Source organism: Pongo pygmaeus, chromosome 1, assembly GCF_028885625.2.
Source record: "Pongo pygmaeus isolate AG05252 chromosome 1, NHGRI_mPonPyg2-v2.0_pri, whole genome shotgun sequence".
NCBI classification, from domain to species: Eukaryota; Metazoa; Chordata; class Mammalia; order Primates; family Hominidae; genus Pongo; species Pongo pygmaeus.
This window is the reverse complement of record NC_072373.2, coordinates 89398201-89414468: the sequence shown is the minus strand read 5'-3', so window position 1 is coordinate 89414468 and position 16268 is coordinate 89398201. Positions and strand designations below refer to the sequence as shown.

At 46.0% G+C, this 16268-nt stretch overlaps 1 long non-coding RNA gene across 2 annotated transcripts; it reads right to left on the bottom strand.

The window, feature by feature from the left end:
- Nucleotides 1–449: 449 nt before the first annotated feature.
- On the bottom strand, nucleotides 450–11537 carry LOC134740038 (uncharacterized). 2 transcript variants are annotated; one of them, XR_010127278.1, is made up of 4 exons: nucleotides 11470–11537; nucleotides 4061–4388; nucleotides 3690–3956; nucleotides 450–1672 (listed from the first exon to the last, which is right to left on the bottom strand). It is a non-coding gene; the product is annotated as an uncharacterized LOC134740038 (long non-coding RNA). The 2 variants fall into 2 exon arrangements; XR_010127277.1 differs by having other exon boundaries at nucleotides 450–3956.
- Nucleotides 11538–16268: the final 4731 nt, after the last annotated feature.

Genomic DNA, 16268 nt, shown 5'->3' with positions numbered 1-16268 from the left:
TGACTTTTCAGTTTTTCTTATTCTGGCACCCTGTTTCTGTTTTTAAGTGAAAATCTTTTTATATGTCTCTAAGAATATTAAGTTTGAGGGATTTTATTTAATTTTCTCCTGCTCCCTGTATTATATCTTTTCTTCCAAGTTTCTTTGTTTCCCTTGATTCATTTGATTTGGAGATTGTCTTTCATGTTAGAGGCTTTCCCCAAATATCTTGTGATCCTGTCTGCCCACTTGTATTTCCAAATAAGTCATTAACTACTTGATTGGAAGCTTTGTGTGTAATGGGTGATATTTGTCAATCCTCTCTGTGAATGAACTAGGAAATGAGCTAATCAACTGAGAGTAAGAAAAAAGAAAGAGAAGCTCAAAGTTTCCCACCTAAATTTTGCTTTTGGTTGTTATTTATATATGGTTCAAATTCTAGATTAACCTATCTAGCACTGCAGAGCAGCTTGCTGTCAAAACAAAACATAAATGATTTTTTTTATTTTAACTTTTTCTTTTGCTAACTGTTGAGCATTCTAGGAAACTTTTAGGATAAAGATTTAATTTCCTTCTTCTTTCCATCAAAAGCAGAAAGAGAAAACAGACAATGGTGTAGGCCCTAGATCCTTGTAAAACCTCCTAATAGTCTTCAAATCTTAAGAAAAAATATTCTTAACTCCAATTCATTCTTTCATTCATTCAATAAATGTTGAAGTATCTATCATAAGCCAAACACTATTACCCTTTGGGTTTTTAGTTGTGAAAAAAATATATAGAAATAGTTCTTATCTTCATAGAGCTGAATACCTTGTGAGAGAAATAAACAATAAATAAGTAAACCAACAAATAAGTGTGCCAGGCATGGTGGTCTATGCCTGTAATCTCCTCACTTTGGGAGGCCAAGGTGAGAGGATCACTTGAGGCCAGGAGTTTGAAACCAGCCTGGGCAACAGAGTTAGATCCTGTCTCTATGCAAAATAAAAAGAAGAAAAGAAAATATTTGATGGCTTAAATGGAATTCCCCATTTAGAGATTACCTGGTGGTTTCCGACTGGTTAAGTTATTCTGAGTTGGTTTTCTGATTGCTTGTGTAGAATCCCAGATTGCTAGGGCCATCTCAGCCTAATAGCCTCCAGATAATTTTTTTAAACATACACTGATTATGAATGAGAGGAAAGATCTACTTAAGTATAGTGGCCAAAGGCTGCTCCAAGGAGATGACATTCAAGCTGAAGCTGGGCTGAATCTAGTTATTTAAACATTAACAAAAACTTAATAGTATATATGTGTGACAATAACAATGTTTTTATGTTCCATTCCATTTTTCTTAAATAAATAAACTCCTTTTTCTTTCTGAACACTTAAAAACACACTTCGACAAAACATAAACAGATTATTTTAAACAGAAGACATGTAGCAGTTTCCTGATAATTTTGAATTCAGTTTGCAAATGAAATGGGGTTTATGCCTTAATCAGTGTCAGTGTCCTTCTCTCACACCAGGAAATGCTGGCCTCAGGCAGCACTCCACATGCAAACTTCTTTAACTCTGTGTCTCACAGGACGGCCGCCATCTCATACTTCTCTTCTTCGCTTCTCCACATGTCCAGGTGAAATCTATTCAATCCCCAAAACTCCCAGAATCGAAAAAGGAAGAAATTCTTTCCTCAGGGAGTGGGGTAGAAAGGAGGCTGAATGAACAATGACCACAAGTTAGCAATTGGGAGAAAAGGAAGAGAGGAAGACAGAGAAACAGGGAAAATGATTTTGAAGGAAGACAAGTCAGAGGCATGGGTGGGCTGGAGGCCCCTTCAGGAAGCCGAATATGGGGGTGGAGCTGAAATGTCCATCAGGCCCCGTAGAGAGAGAGGGAGACTGTGAACGTCTATAGCCAATTATCATGTCTCCACGTGTCCCATAACATCCAGCGCAGATGCTTTTTAAATACTTGTCAGACCCACATTTTTTGATACCTATTACTTGTTGTGTATTAGAGATGCAGAGAACAGTAAGAATGTGTTTTTCTCACAGTTCAGTGGAGAGCACAGACACAACAAGCCCATAATAGAACACATTCAATGTTGTCTTTGTACAACAAAATACAGAACTCTCCCAAAGTCATTTCCCAGGACTGACTGGAAGACAAAATGGCCAAAAAGCTAGTCAGGTGCAGGTTGTGATGATTGTAACAGTGATTTACATGAGGGGTAGAAATTTATCTGGACCTCTTCTTCATTGTATCTACAACGGTTAAAACAGCACAGGGTTCATAAAAGATGCTCAGTAAATACCTGTGGCTTGAATGAATGAATAATTGTTAAAATACTTATACCTTAGATAGTGGTCAGACATCATAAGGCTATTTTTTAGTTTTTAAAATATTTAATATTTTTGATTGACAAATTACTGCAGCATGCATTTATGGTGAACAATGTGATTTTTGATCATGTATACAATGTGGCATGATTAAATCAAATTAATTAACATATCTTCACTTACTTACCATTTTTTACGGTGAGACATTTGAAATGTACTCCCTCAGCTACTTTGAACTATATAATACCTTATTATTGACCATGGTCACCTTCTGTGCAATAGATCTCAAAACCTATTCCTCCTGTCTGTCTGAAACTATTACCCTTTAATCAACACTTCCACATTCCCTCTCATGTCATAAGGTTTTAAGCTGAAAAGTAACACAAGCATTTCTTAACTTAGACCTCTGGCAGTGCAATCTGGAAGATGATTGGGAAGGAAAAGATTAAGGAAGGAAGGAGTGGTTAGGAGTCTGTGGAGTGGTCCAGGCAAGGAATAAAGGGAAAGGGTGAGCAATGGCAGGATGTGGTGGGGAAGAGGAGGGGCCCTAAATGACACAGGCATTTCTGCCTTGGGCAACAGAAAGAAAACAAGGGGAGTGGAGAAAAGCCTGAGGCACCAGTCCTGAGAAGGATCCTGATCCAAGGGAAGATGTCCCAGGAGAGAGCAGCCCAGGTGACAAAGGAGAGCAGGTTAATGTGTCAAGTGCTGGGAGAAGCCAAGGATAACAGAATTTAAAAGTGGCCAATGAATTTATCCATCAGGATGTAGTTGGAGGGGCAAACCAGCGGCAAGCGGGTGGAGAATGAATGATTGAAGATCTGGAGTCAGGAAAGACAACTGTTTCAGAAGGCAACTGAGAAGAGGAGAGACAGGATATGTTTGGACAAAGACAGTTTCCAGCCATGACCTATGACTAAGCCAAATGGGACCAGGGACGCCATGAGAGGCCTCCCCTTGCCTGCCAGAAGAGCACAGCCTCAAGTGTCTCTCAGAGCACCTCTAGGCAAGGGGAGGTGGTAAGGCCACTCTGAGAACACAGGCAAGGGGTTTCGAAGCTCTCCTCAGTGGGCTGTACAGGGTTGAGTGTGGGTGAGGCAGCACTTTTCCTCAGGGAGTCCCAGGAATGAGCTGAATGCCTTGCTGAGTCTGCAGCAGGTCAGGCACAGAGGACCGAGGCTAACAGAGAAAAGGTGGACCAAAGCGGGCCCTGGGATGGCGGCTCCAGAGCCCTCGTCTCCTGCCACCCCAGAGACACTTCCTGCTGCCAACTAATCTGGCTCCTCCCTTTCTTCAATTGCTCCTGGATCCAAGAGGAAAAGAGGCAGGGATGCTAAGAAACTAGACCAAGGCTTGCCATAAAGAAGAGAGTCAGAGAAGGAAAGATATTACCTGAGCAAAGGGGTCTGGTAAGGACAGAGCTGGAGCTCTGGCTGATGGGGTTCCTGGCAGTGCAGTGGTAGCTCTCACTTTCCCCAGATATCCAGGGGACACTGAGAGTGGTCCCCCCATGGGACACAACTGCCCTATGACTAGGAGGCTCCCAGCTGTTCTGCACATTCTCTCCAGCCTGTTCCAGGGAGCAGGCCAGGGTGATGAAGCAGGTCCCATCCTTCATGATCTGGGAGCTGGCAAAGACGTTCAGCTCCTACAGCCTCTCTGAACCAAGAAGGGAAAGCTTGAGCTATGAGAAGGCTCCGGTCTGGCCAAACAGGGTAGAGGAAAGCTCAATTTCAAATGTGGGGCCCTCCAGCCCTCCTTACCATAGACAAGCAGGGTGAAATCCCTGGTGATAATGATTGAGGAAGTATGCAGTTACCCAGGCTTATAGGCTTATAGTCCTGCAGCCTCAGGGGGCTGATCTGAAGAGAGTAGCTGTGGTGGGGAATGCTCAGTCATCCACTGTAGGGTCCCTGAGTCTCAGGAACCAGAACTGGTTTGCCTGTTCATCCTCGTTGTAAAACAGCAACACGCTCTCAAGAGCTCCATGTAACACTTTCTACCTCTTGCTCTGCTGGGACCTCCAGGGGCCGAGTGGCCAACTCCCCAAGGATATCTTCCCCACTGTATCTTCTCCCAGTGTTCCTGACCCTGTAGACAAAGAAGAGAACCCACAACATCAGTATCAGTGTCTCCCCATCCAGTCAGGAAAGCCACAGGCTCCATCCAGCTCCTCCTGTGTAAGTCCCTCCAGCCTCCCCACCAGCTCCAGTGGGTCTTCTCCTCCCGCTGCCATGACCACACAGACCAACACCCCCCTACCCCAGACTCCCACCCTCCCAACGGTGTTAGCCCCCTTGCCCCAGGGTCTGAAGGGAACCAGGACGTCTTCTTCCACCCTCTCTGTCAACCCCAGAGCTGCTCAGGCCCCTGGGCAGACTGAGGAGCCAGGTACCTATGCAGAAGTGAAGCACTGAGATAGGGTGGGAGCTGCTGTTACTGAATGGGTTCTTGACCACGCAGGTAAAAGTTACAGCACTGTCCCCAAGCTTCAAGGAGACGCTGAGGACAGACACTCCACAGGACACAACAACAGTCTGGGGTCCCGGGGTGTCCAGCTGTAAGTCACACTGCCTCCTCTGCTCTCTGCCACACATGTCAATGACATATGAGAGTGACAATGCAGCATCCATCCTCACTAATCCTGGAGCTCAGTGTGACATGAGGCCAGGTCAGCTGCTCTGTGTGTGCAAAAGGGAATAAACTGAGGACTGGGAAACTGCTCTGGGCCTCCACTTCACAGGACAGAAAATGCACGGCATTGGTGCCCAAACCTTGCATCACCTTGAATACACAGAAGGAACAGCAGAGGCAGGATCTGCCCACATCTGTTCCAGAACTTTGTGCTATGTAAGGCCATGTCACTTAACATCTCAGTTGATTTCCAGAACAACTCCGTGAACTAGACAGGGAAGATGTTATATCAACTCCATTTCACAGGCTCAGAATGCTTAGATAACCTGCCCAAAGTCTTGTCTAGTTAAGTGGTAAAGCCAAGACCCAAATCCAGTGAATTTGACCCCAAAACTGAGGTTCCCAACCCTACCCTGAATAGATAAAGGAATGCGAGCACAGAGCTGTGTTGTAATTACATATTTTCCCCGTAGGGGGCTCTGCAGCATACATTGAGTTTCCAGGTGTTGATCAAGAGTCCCAGAGGAGGTGGCTGTGTGCCTTTGAGGTTTCTCCCACTCCCTTGCAGTCCCTTGGACCTGCTCGCCGTCTCCTCTTGCCCCAGGGCCATGACCCAGATATTCTTAAGTGCTTCAGGTGTCCACATCGCCATTATTTGTCCACCAGCCTCCCAGGCCAGACCCAGAAGGATTTGGGGGAGGCGAGAAGAGCAGCTGCAGACACCAGGCCTGAAACAGACTCAACAAAGTCCTATTGCATAGAACAAGGCTACTCTGATACTCAGCCTCAGCCCTGTGGCCCACACGACTGCAGCCCCAGGGGCAGCTCAACTGTGCAAAGTAGGACCACACAGGCCCAGCCTGTCTCCCAGGAGAAGGCAGCCTAGACATTCCCACAGGTGGGTACCTTGCTGCTGGCTCTCCCCAGTGTGTCTCCTATAGATCAGACCCTGGGATGCAAGCCAATTGACTTCTATTGGCCCTTTTCCCATCCAATAAATGTGGTGACATACCAGAAACCCAGAGAATGAAGGCACAGGGTACAGCATCAGAATACCTGAGTTCGATTCCCAAATCTGCCACTTTCTAGCTCCATGTCATCGGTGTCTTGTTTTCCCTTTCTAAGATTCCGTTTCCTTCCTAGAAATGAAAACCCCTGACCTGCATACTGGCAGGGCTGTTGTGAGGCTGCAGTGACGGGAAACACCCTGTGAAGGATGGAGCCTGACCATTAGCACCGCCTTGCCATTGGGATGTCAGCCCAGAGAGAGAAGGGCTCTCTGGAAGACCCCACCCCTGACAGGTTGGCACAACCCTATCCTCTACCCAGAATCCACCTGACACCATACCACACTAAGTTAGTGCTATCAGAATGACTATCAGCGAGGCCAAAGGGCCTCTCCCACCAGCTTTGGGCCCACCCTACCCCAGTGAGCAACCGAACCCCAAGTCCCAGCAACCCACTTCCATTGTGCCCTGGTCCTGTTGTGAGAAGCAGGCCATAGCCAGCCCAGGCCTGATTTATGGCAGACACGCCTTCTCCCCAGCCGTGTGGACCTGACCAGAGAGCAGCCCCATCAACTCCACTAAAAGAGTGCCTTCATCTAATAGGAAGATTTCCTATCACAGAATCCAAGAAAAATGTCTGCGAAGGTTCTCTGCTGGCCTTCCCATGTCCATCCTCACTCATCACCTGTCCCCCTCGCTCACTGCAGGGGAACGGGTCTGCCATAGCACCCGGAGACCTTGCACATCTCTCTCAGGCAAAGGTTTCAACCTCTGCTAAACTGGGTCTTGGCAAAACGCCTTGTGATCCACCCAGAACACAAGAGTTCAGGTGGCCTGTGAGGCACAGCCTTGAAGCCATCTCCCCTGGGAGGCTGTCATGAGACTATTTCCCCTTGTCCCTGGGATTCTGATGCAGTATGGGACTTCCTGTCCTCAGAACACAGTTGCGGTCTCTAAGTCCTCTTTGCTGCAGGTAGAATTGGCCCCTCGGCATCTGGGTGTTCCACGGCTCCCACTGCAGCCATCTGGCCCCTTTTGTTTCAGTGTCATCTTTTCTGGTGTGGGACAAGTGCCCAGGGATCTGGAACCCTTGGCTACTCTTCCATTCATTATATGAATGATCAACTGTCTGAATCTCAAAGTGGCTCAGCGTAGCATCTTTCATAGGCCTTTCTCGGTGCTGTGTGTGCTTGATACCCACCCCATTGCTTCCTTTGTAGTTTCTCCTGCTAAAATTTTTTAAATTTCTTTAAGGAATTTGATAAGAGCATCCCTCTGCATCTGCATAGGCCTTTCCAAAGCACTTTCATATGTTTTCACTCTCACAAGAAGATATTGTTCCCATTTTAGTAATGAGGAAGCTCCAGGCCACAAGAGGAGGTTGTGGAAAAACTCAGTTCTCAGGGCCTGAAATCCCAATCTCTGACCACTACTGTCCCAAGAACTCTGCTTCAGGTGGTCTAGGGTAGGTCCTGAGGCTTGACATTTTTCAGGAGATTCTCTCAGGCAACTCTAACTTACATATCTTTAAAAACAAAAACAAAACAGTGTGCATAAATTAGTCTTGCAAATTGCGAATGTTACTAAAGCTGTAGAAATGACTGAGAGGCTGACACTGCCTCACCCACTGCTGCCATCTCTAAGACACCCACTGTAGACTTGCAGATGATACTCCCAGGTGAGGGTGCTGCGGGAAATCCTCAGGATAACATGGGCTCAGTAGGGCCCTGCATCCTCCCAGCTCAGGTTGCTGATCTGCATGCAGGGATAAACCTGGACTCATGACACTCAAGCGACCCGAGGACCAGGTTTCCGCTTGGTAAAAGATGTCTGGGCCCCCAGCTTCTCCCATGGTTACTGTGGCGATCTCCATGGGGACCGAACGCGATATCCAGGAGATGGTAGCCACCTGCTGTCCAGAGCGGCTGCAGGGGCAGAATGACACACCCTCCTAGGTCCCAGTGACACTAGGGGTGCTGTGGTCCCTCTGGAAGTCCCTGGTCCTGCAGACACAGAACAAAAGCTTCAGGGGGTAGCCTGACTATGCCAGAAGGTCACAACAGGCCTGAGAGGGGATTATTATCCCCATTTTATAGATGGGAAAACAGTGACAAAGAATTTAGGTGACTTGCTCGAGACCACATCCCCAGAAGGCTTTGTCCAGCCACTTCTGAAACAGATGTCACATCCTCTGAGGCCTAGCCAGGATTCCTGGGAACACATCTTTCTAGAGCAGGAGAACTTGTGGTGTGCTGGCCAAGCCAGTTTAAGGTTGCTCAGGGGGCAGCTGTTGGGATCCCAGCCTATATTTAAGAGAAGAGTGTAAGCACTGGGGAGCCAGTCAGACTGCCCGAGTTCAAACTTGCTCTACCAGGTACTAGCTGTGTGATCTTGGGCAGGTGCTAAAACTCTCTGAATCTCAGTTTCTTACCTGTGAAAAACAGGAAAGGCCATCTTCTAGGATTTTGTGAGGGTTAAATGAAATAATGCAAGTAAATACTATTCACTATTAGTAGTTACTGTAAGTATTGTGAATTATTATAATTCACTTCAATCCACTATTAGTATTATTAAAGACACTTTACATCACTGGAATAAATTAGTGAATGCACCTTGTTTGCATCCTCACCAAAACCAGTCAGAACTCTTGTAGAGCAATTTTGAAAACCACTCCTCAGTAGCATGACCTATCTCTGTCAGAGTATTTCTGCAGCACAGACATGCAGTCCCAGGAGGCAGAAATGCTGAAGCTGACCAAGATCTACTACACACTTTTCTCTCTATACAGCTGTGTATAGACAGAAAAGGCAGCATGGGGTCTAGGGTCTGATTTGAAATTGGAATCTGGAAGCACTGGCTACATAACTTCTTCTTAGGCTGGACGATGAGGCTCCTTGCCAAGCTGAACTGAGGGGTCCTGTGACAATAGCTGTGGTCACGAGGAGTGGAAGGGTGTTTGCTGTCTTGTGAGGGTGTGTGCACCAAGCTAGGGGACATGCAGTGTCCTGATGCACTCTCCAGACTCCACTGGCTGGCCCAATGTTATGTTCTTCCATGGAACTAACTATTCTGGCACTGCCTGGAGTGGGCAGCAGGAAGCATCCCACACAGGGTGTTGCTGACACCAGATAGATATTCCTCTCCCCAAATACAGCCCAGGCCTGAAACCTAAGCTGGAGGTATTCCACCTGGAACAAGCAGCTTTGCCCCCGGCTTGCACCCTCTAGTGTGGTAACTCGCTAGCCCGGTTTCCATTCTGCTTCCTTGTTACAGCCTTATCTGAGCTCCGTACTTCTGGTCTAGCCATGCCTTCCCCTTAGTTTCCTTTGGCCTGTGCTTTTGTTGAATTGTTTTGTTTCAAGCATTTACTTCATTCTGCTTCATACAAATAGCTGTGCTGTGTGTCTTTCCCTAGAGCTCATGAGCAACCCACGGAGAGAAGTTGGGAGGGAATTAATATCTGAGCAACAAGGTAAAGTAAGGCCAGCGGTTTAGCCTCATAGTTAGATGTAGTTGGGGGAATCCAGTGAATCCTGTTTCTGGATTCAAGGGAGGAGGGGAAAGAGACAGAGAAGGATCAAATGCAGGGCACAAATCCCAAAAGCCAGACACTTTGCCAAGCATATTATGCACATTACTTTCCTTAACCCTCCCAACAAACTTGTAAGGTAGGTATTCTTTTATCTCCACTTTATAGATGGAAGACCATGAGACTCAAAGAGCTTAAGGAACTTACCCAAAGTCACCAGCTAGGAACAGCAGAGTACAGGCTAAAACCCAGGTGTGTCTGTCTCCAGAATCAAGGCTCTGTTTACTACACCAGCTGCCGGCAGCAGGCCTTCCCATGCCAAATTCTTTCCTGTGTCACACTGGCACCCACTTTTCCCTAGCCACACACAGCATAGGACCTGGCACGCAAGAGGACTTAACTGATGTTTCTAGAACTGAACTGAGGAACTGTGAACATTTTTAAGGTCACTCTTGTCTTACTCATTCTCTTGCCATGGGCCCAAGAGATGCCCCTGTGCTCAGTGACTACCAAGGGCCTGGCCCAGATGCTGTGGAGGGAGGAAAACACCGATATGCACGCTCCACATTGCAAGAGGAAAAGCGCAGGTGTGAGAAACATTGCAGTAATCCAGCTTCTTGGTTTCAGTTCTGTCTTTGGTCAGGGACACTGTGGTTCTCTGAGACACTCTTTGTTGCTCCTACATTTCTACAGTTGGGCTGTGCTGACTTTCAGTTTCGCAGATCACTGGAAGATGCCACGTAATCTCTCTGAGCCTCAGTCTATCATCTATAAAATGGGTGAAATGCTACCTGCCTTATCCATATCACAAGACTGTTATAGGGATCACTTTTTTTTTTTTTTTTGAGATGGAATTTTGCTCTTGTTGCCCAGGCTGGAGTGCAATGGCACGATCTCAGCTCACCGCAACGTCCACCTCCTGGGTTCAAGCAATTCTCCTGCCTCAGCCTCCTGAGTAGCTGGGATTACAGGCATGCACCACCATGTCTGGCTAATTTTGTATTTTTTAGTAGTGATGGGGTTTCTCCATGTTGATCAGGCTGGTCTCAAACTCCCAACCTCAGGTGATCCACCTGCCTCGGCCTCCCAAAGTGCTGGGATTACATGTGTGAGCCACGTTTTTAAAGATTTAAGTTAAAGTTCTTGATGAACTATCAAGGTTTAAACACATCTAGGGGATTCATCAGTTTGTTAAAGGAGAGCCCTAAAGGCTGGGGTGAAAACAACCCTGAACGCAGGTGACTCTAAGAACAGAACGTGCTGGTTTTCCCCTGATGGAGAATAAAAGTGAAAGCTTGAAACTCTGGAGACTAAGAGCAGAACCTGTCCCCTCATCATGAATATCTCAAGATCTGTGTTCCCCTAGCCTCCAAGTCCCAGGCCCATCCCCCTGCCATCTCTCAGGTCCTTAGAGGTGAGCAGTGAGAATCCACAGGGACAGGAATTACCACTGTGTGCCAGGCTTGAGCTCCCCCACTGAAACCACTTATGGGACATGAAAGGCCCAACTCAGGGTGAAGGGTGACTCCCAGCAGCTGGCAGGAGAGGGAGGAAGGGGAAAGAGATGCAAGAGGACCAGATACAAAACACAAATCCCAAGGCACTACATCCCCACAGGTCTTTAAAAACCTGGACATCTCTGGAAACATGACTGAAATGGCATGATGCAGACTACATGCGTCTTGGAACTGACTGTGGCTCATCCTCCATCTCATGCCTCCACAATTCAGCCTCTCTGGAAATGCTCAGACTCCTTGTGATACATTAGTCAAAGAGATGTGAGGGTCACAAGGACACCGTCTAGAGCTGCGTGACCTGAGTTTATAGCACATGCGCACAGAGTCACGCACCCACGCGCATGTGCGCACACATACACACACACACACACACAAAGCCTGGCTCCCATAGAGGTAGCACCTCAATGAAAATTGCACATGCCTAGAGTAAACCAGTGTACGTAGCAAATAGACGAGGCTGGGAGGCAGTGGAAGGGGGAACTTACCTATGAAAAGACCAAGGAGGAGCAAGAACCGTGGTAGAGAATGGGCCATAAAGTGCACCTGCAGAACTACTTGTCACATGGCAGCAGATGACGGACTATGCATGCGTAAATGTCAGCCTACTACCAGTTCCTGTTTTTAGTGTCACCACTTTAATCACATGTAGTTTATGTGTCACAAGATATGAAGATGAGGGGACGCAAAAGAAAGACGGGTGAGAAGCGCCTGAACGAGCTATTTAGAAGCCAACGCCGGTGACATCACGGCCTTGCTTTAAACCCCTCAGGGGTGTACCACCCCCACAAGGCTAAAGTCCGGGGTCAAAGTCCTTGTGGACAAGGCCCTTCATGATTGGCTTGTGTCTTGCCAACCTACCTGGTCGCGCTCTGTCACCAAGTCTCACAGCTTGGACTCCAGTCACCACAGACTGCTTCTAAAGCAGTCCCCTTAGGATTTCTTGTTTTTGTAAATGCAGCTCTACTCCCTCAGGCAATCTTACTGATTGGATTGCCCTAGTCTCTGTCATCTACCTCACCTACCTCACCCTAACACCCTCCTATTGCCCATCTCCAGTCATCACCACCTTGGGAAAGGCCTCCCTGAAGCCCCAGGCTAGGATGATGCTAGGACATCCATTCCCTCTTGCCGTTGGACATCAGGCCTGTGGTTATGGGTCAGGACACTTGTACTACAAGCCTCCCAGTTCTCAGGTCTTCTGATGCAGGCTGGGACCTACACCACCAGCTTCCCTGGTACTCCAGCTTGCAGTCACCACATCATGAGACTTCTCAGCCTGCATAATCATGTGAGCCAATTCCTATTAAAAGAGAAAAAAGGAAACAATATATATATATATTCAAGGTGTGGTTTCTCTGAAGATCCCTAGCTAATACAACTGCCTGTGGCATTTGACACTTGAAATACTCTCTCCTCCTGGATGCCAGGATACCATCCCCCCCCACCCCCCCCACCGTTCTCCTCGCTCCTTCATTCAATGTGTATTTGTTGAGTTCCTGCTAGGTGCCGCAAAGGCTCTGTGCTAAGGACTGGGGATACAGAGATGAAAGGAAGTGTCTGCAACCATGTTGCTTACAGTCTAGTGGGAAAGAAAATTTATGTCAATAAAAAATAAAGTAATGCAGGTGGTTTTACTTTCTGGTTGGGTACAGTGTGTTGGGCATGAGGCTTTCTGGTTTGAATCCTGCCTCTGCTGCTTGCTAGTTGTGTGACCTTGGCAAACTACCTGCCAATCAATAAGAGTTAGGAGTTCTCCATTATAATTTATTTCCTTGAAGATGGTTTTTGCACATAAAAATTTATTCATAGGCCATATTGCTTTTAAGAACTCATATTCAATTTATTAAATAAATAAATTTAAAACCTAAGTCAGCCTTAAGTTCAGTTCAGCTTACAAATCTTACTGTTCTGCTTACAAATTAGGCAAATTTTAACTACCCTTCTTGAGGACTATTAATAAGATTTAACTCATGGCCAGGCATGGTGGCTCACACCTGGAATCCTAGCACTTTGGGAGGCCGAGGCAGCAGATCACTTCGAGCTCGGGAGTTCAAGACCAGCCTGAGCAACATGGTGAAACCCCATCTCTACAAGAAATACAAAAATGAGCCGGGCATGGTGGCTCATGACTGTGGTCCCAGCTACTCAGGAGGCTGAGGCTGGAGGATCGCTTGAGCAGGGAAGTAAAGGTTGTAGTGAGCTGAGATCGTACCACTGCACTTCAGCCTTGGTCACAGAGCAACATCCTGTCTCAAAAATAAAATAATAATAATAATAATAATTTGACTCATTTTACAAATTTATAAGTTGATTCCCTTATTATTCTAACTAATAAATGTAATATATTTAGTTTTGTTTTAAAGTATTTTAATCAGCAAATAAACCTTCCCAAATACTTAAAGGCTTGTAAACCTAATACATTAAACTTCTAAGTATGGCAATTCTTAAGTTGTCTTAAATTATTCAATTCTTCATGTAAATTAAGATTTCCAACTAAAATCACAAATGCACAAATGTAAATCAATTACATATTTCAAATGAGAAACACAAATATCTCAGTTCATTCTGGCTGCTATAACAAAAATATCTTAAACTGGGCAATTTATAAGTAGTGGAAATTTATTTCTTATGGTTCTGGAAGCTGAGAAGTCCAAGATCAAGGTGCCAGCACACTCTCGGTCTGGTTAGGGCTTACTCTCTGCTTCCAGGGTGGGGCTTTGTTGCTGCATCTTCCAGAGGAGATGAACACTGTCTTCACATGGCAGAAGAGTAGAAGGGCAAGAAAGGGCCAGATAACTCTCTGAAGTCTCTTTTATAAGGGTGTTAATCCATATATGAAAGCAGAGTGCTCATGACTTAATCATTTCCCAAAAGGCCCCACCTCTCAATACTATCGCTTTGGGGTTTAAGTTCCAATATATAGGACAGGCACAGTGGCTCATACCTCTAATCCCAGCACTTTGGGAGGCCGAGGCAGGTGGATCACCTGCGGTTGGGAGTTCGAGACCAGCCTGGCCAACATAGTGAAACCCTGTCTCTACTAAAAATACAAAATTAGTCAGGTGTGGTGGCACGTGCCTGTAGTCCCAGCTACTCGGGAGGCTGAGGCAGGAGAATCACTTGAACCCAAGAGGCAAAGGTTGCAGTAAGCTGAGATTGCACCACTACACTCCAACCTGGGTGACAGAGTGAGACTCCGTCTCATTAAAAAAAAAAAAAAGTTTCCAACATATGAATTTTAGAGGGACAAATACATTCAAACCACGGCAACAAAGTTTACTACAATTTTAATGAACTAAATTTCCTCAAATAATACATATACTTAAAAAATATTAACTGATTACCTTGAACATGTCTATTTTGTATTCCTTATTTTCCCGGGATTGAAAGATTCGTAACCACAAAAGAAACGATTATGTCATCCCATTTACAGCCGTTTCCTGGGGTACCTTCTCAACTAGCTAAAGTTGCTTAATGACCAGAAATACCACTGACATGTTAACTAATGGTATTACCAGCACCCCTTTTTTTTTTTGAGATGGAGTTTCGCTCTTGTTGCCCAGGCTGCAGTGCAATGGCACAAACTCGGCTCACCGCAACCTCTGCCTCCCGGGTTCAAGCGATTCTCCTTCCTCAGCCTCCCCAGTAGCTGGGATTACAGGCGCGTGCCACCACGCCTGGCTAATTTTGTTTTGTTTTTGTTTTTGTTTTTTAGTGGAGATGGGGTTTCACCATGTTAGCCAGGATGGTCTTAATCTCCTGACCTCGTGATCTGCCCACCTCCACCTCCCAATAATTTTGTATTTTTAATAGAGACAGTGTTTCTCCATATTGGTCAGGCTGGTCCTGAGCTCCTGACCTCATGTGATCCGCCCACCTCGGCCTCCCAAAGTGCTGGGATTACAGGCGTGAGCCACTGCGCCCAGCCGGCAGCACCGCTTTTTGCTTGCTTTGTTGCTACCCTCTAAAAGGCTGGTCTCATAGCCTATATCCCTAGTTTCCACTTGAACACTGTGACATTCCCTAATTCTTCCCTCTACTGTGGCTGCAGCAGTTGATTTGATGTTGAATTTCTTTAGCTCCTAAGATATATTTGTCTTTTCATCTAAGTGTAAAAAGCTTTGAGCTTGTCAAAATTCTAGTCTTTCATATTCTTCCAATCTGTAGTAGCATATATATACTGCAAGTCAATACAACATTAAAAATAAAGTCCAAAAAATGCAATTGTGTAAAATTCAGGGTCGTCTTACTTGCACAATGAATGAAGTGTTGGTTGGGGGCTGGTGGTGAAGCAACACAGCTGAGTATGTGGCTGTGGCTGCCAGACCCAAATCTCAACCCAGGCTGGAGTCTGATGCTACCTGGAGGCAATGCCCAATTGACAGGGGTGATTCTGGGCTTGTAGCTGGCTGGACTCCCAGGACAGTAGCAGGGATTTCAAAAATTTTCCAGTCAATCACACCCATTTGCTGGGCTGGTTGAAGGATACTGAGAAGGACAACACTGGAGACGCCGGGGCCAACATCACTGGATGTTGCTCCCTGATGCCCAATGCTAGTGCCTTTGCCTCCCTATCCTGATGAGAATATTAGCCCTCCCCATGTGAGGACAGGGCACACTTAACAAATGCATCGTACCAAAATTTATATTAATTTAGGTTTTACTATACTTAAATGATAATACTTAAATTGGATTTTGTGTATCATAAGACTGTGTCCTCCTATGGTCACAACTTCAAAGGAGGTCATTTCAGTGATGTTACTTTCCTAAATCTCAGTTTCCTCATCTCTAAAATGGGGATAATTGGAGTATCACCCAAATAGGGTCTATTTTAGGATTAAAGGAGAAAACATATGTAAAGTTCTAAACACAGAGTCTCACTCATAGTAATTACCCAATAAATGTTAGTAATTATTTTTATTATTACCAGTCTCTCTGAATTCCCTTCTGCCTTTACCCTCGCCTCCCATGCAGACTGTTCCTGCTCTCATGCTCTGTACCCAGACTTCTTCAATAGCTTCCGCACCTGTCTTCTCATCCCCAGGCTCATCCCTTCCACCCATTCTCCCTCCACTCTGCAGCTCCAGGAAGCTTCCTACTCCTACTGGATTCTTGTTGCCTTCAGCTTGGTAACAGGATGCTTTATCTGGGCTCTGGTAACCTCTCCTGACTGTATGTCCTGCAATCCCCTCTAGACAGCCCATATTCTAGTCACAGGACCAAGGCTAGAGTGAAACAAGACATGCTCCTAGTGCACAAAATTTAAAGATTTTCAAGATTCTGT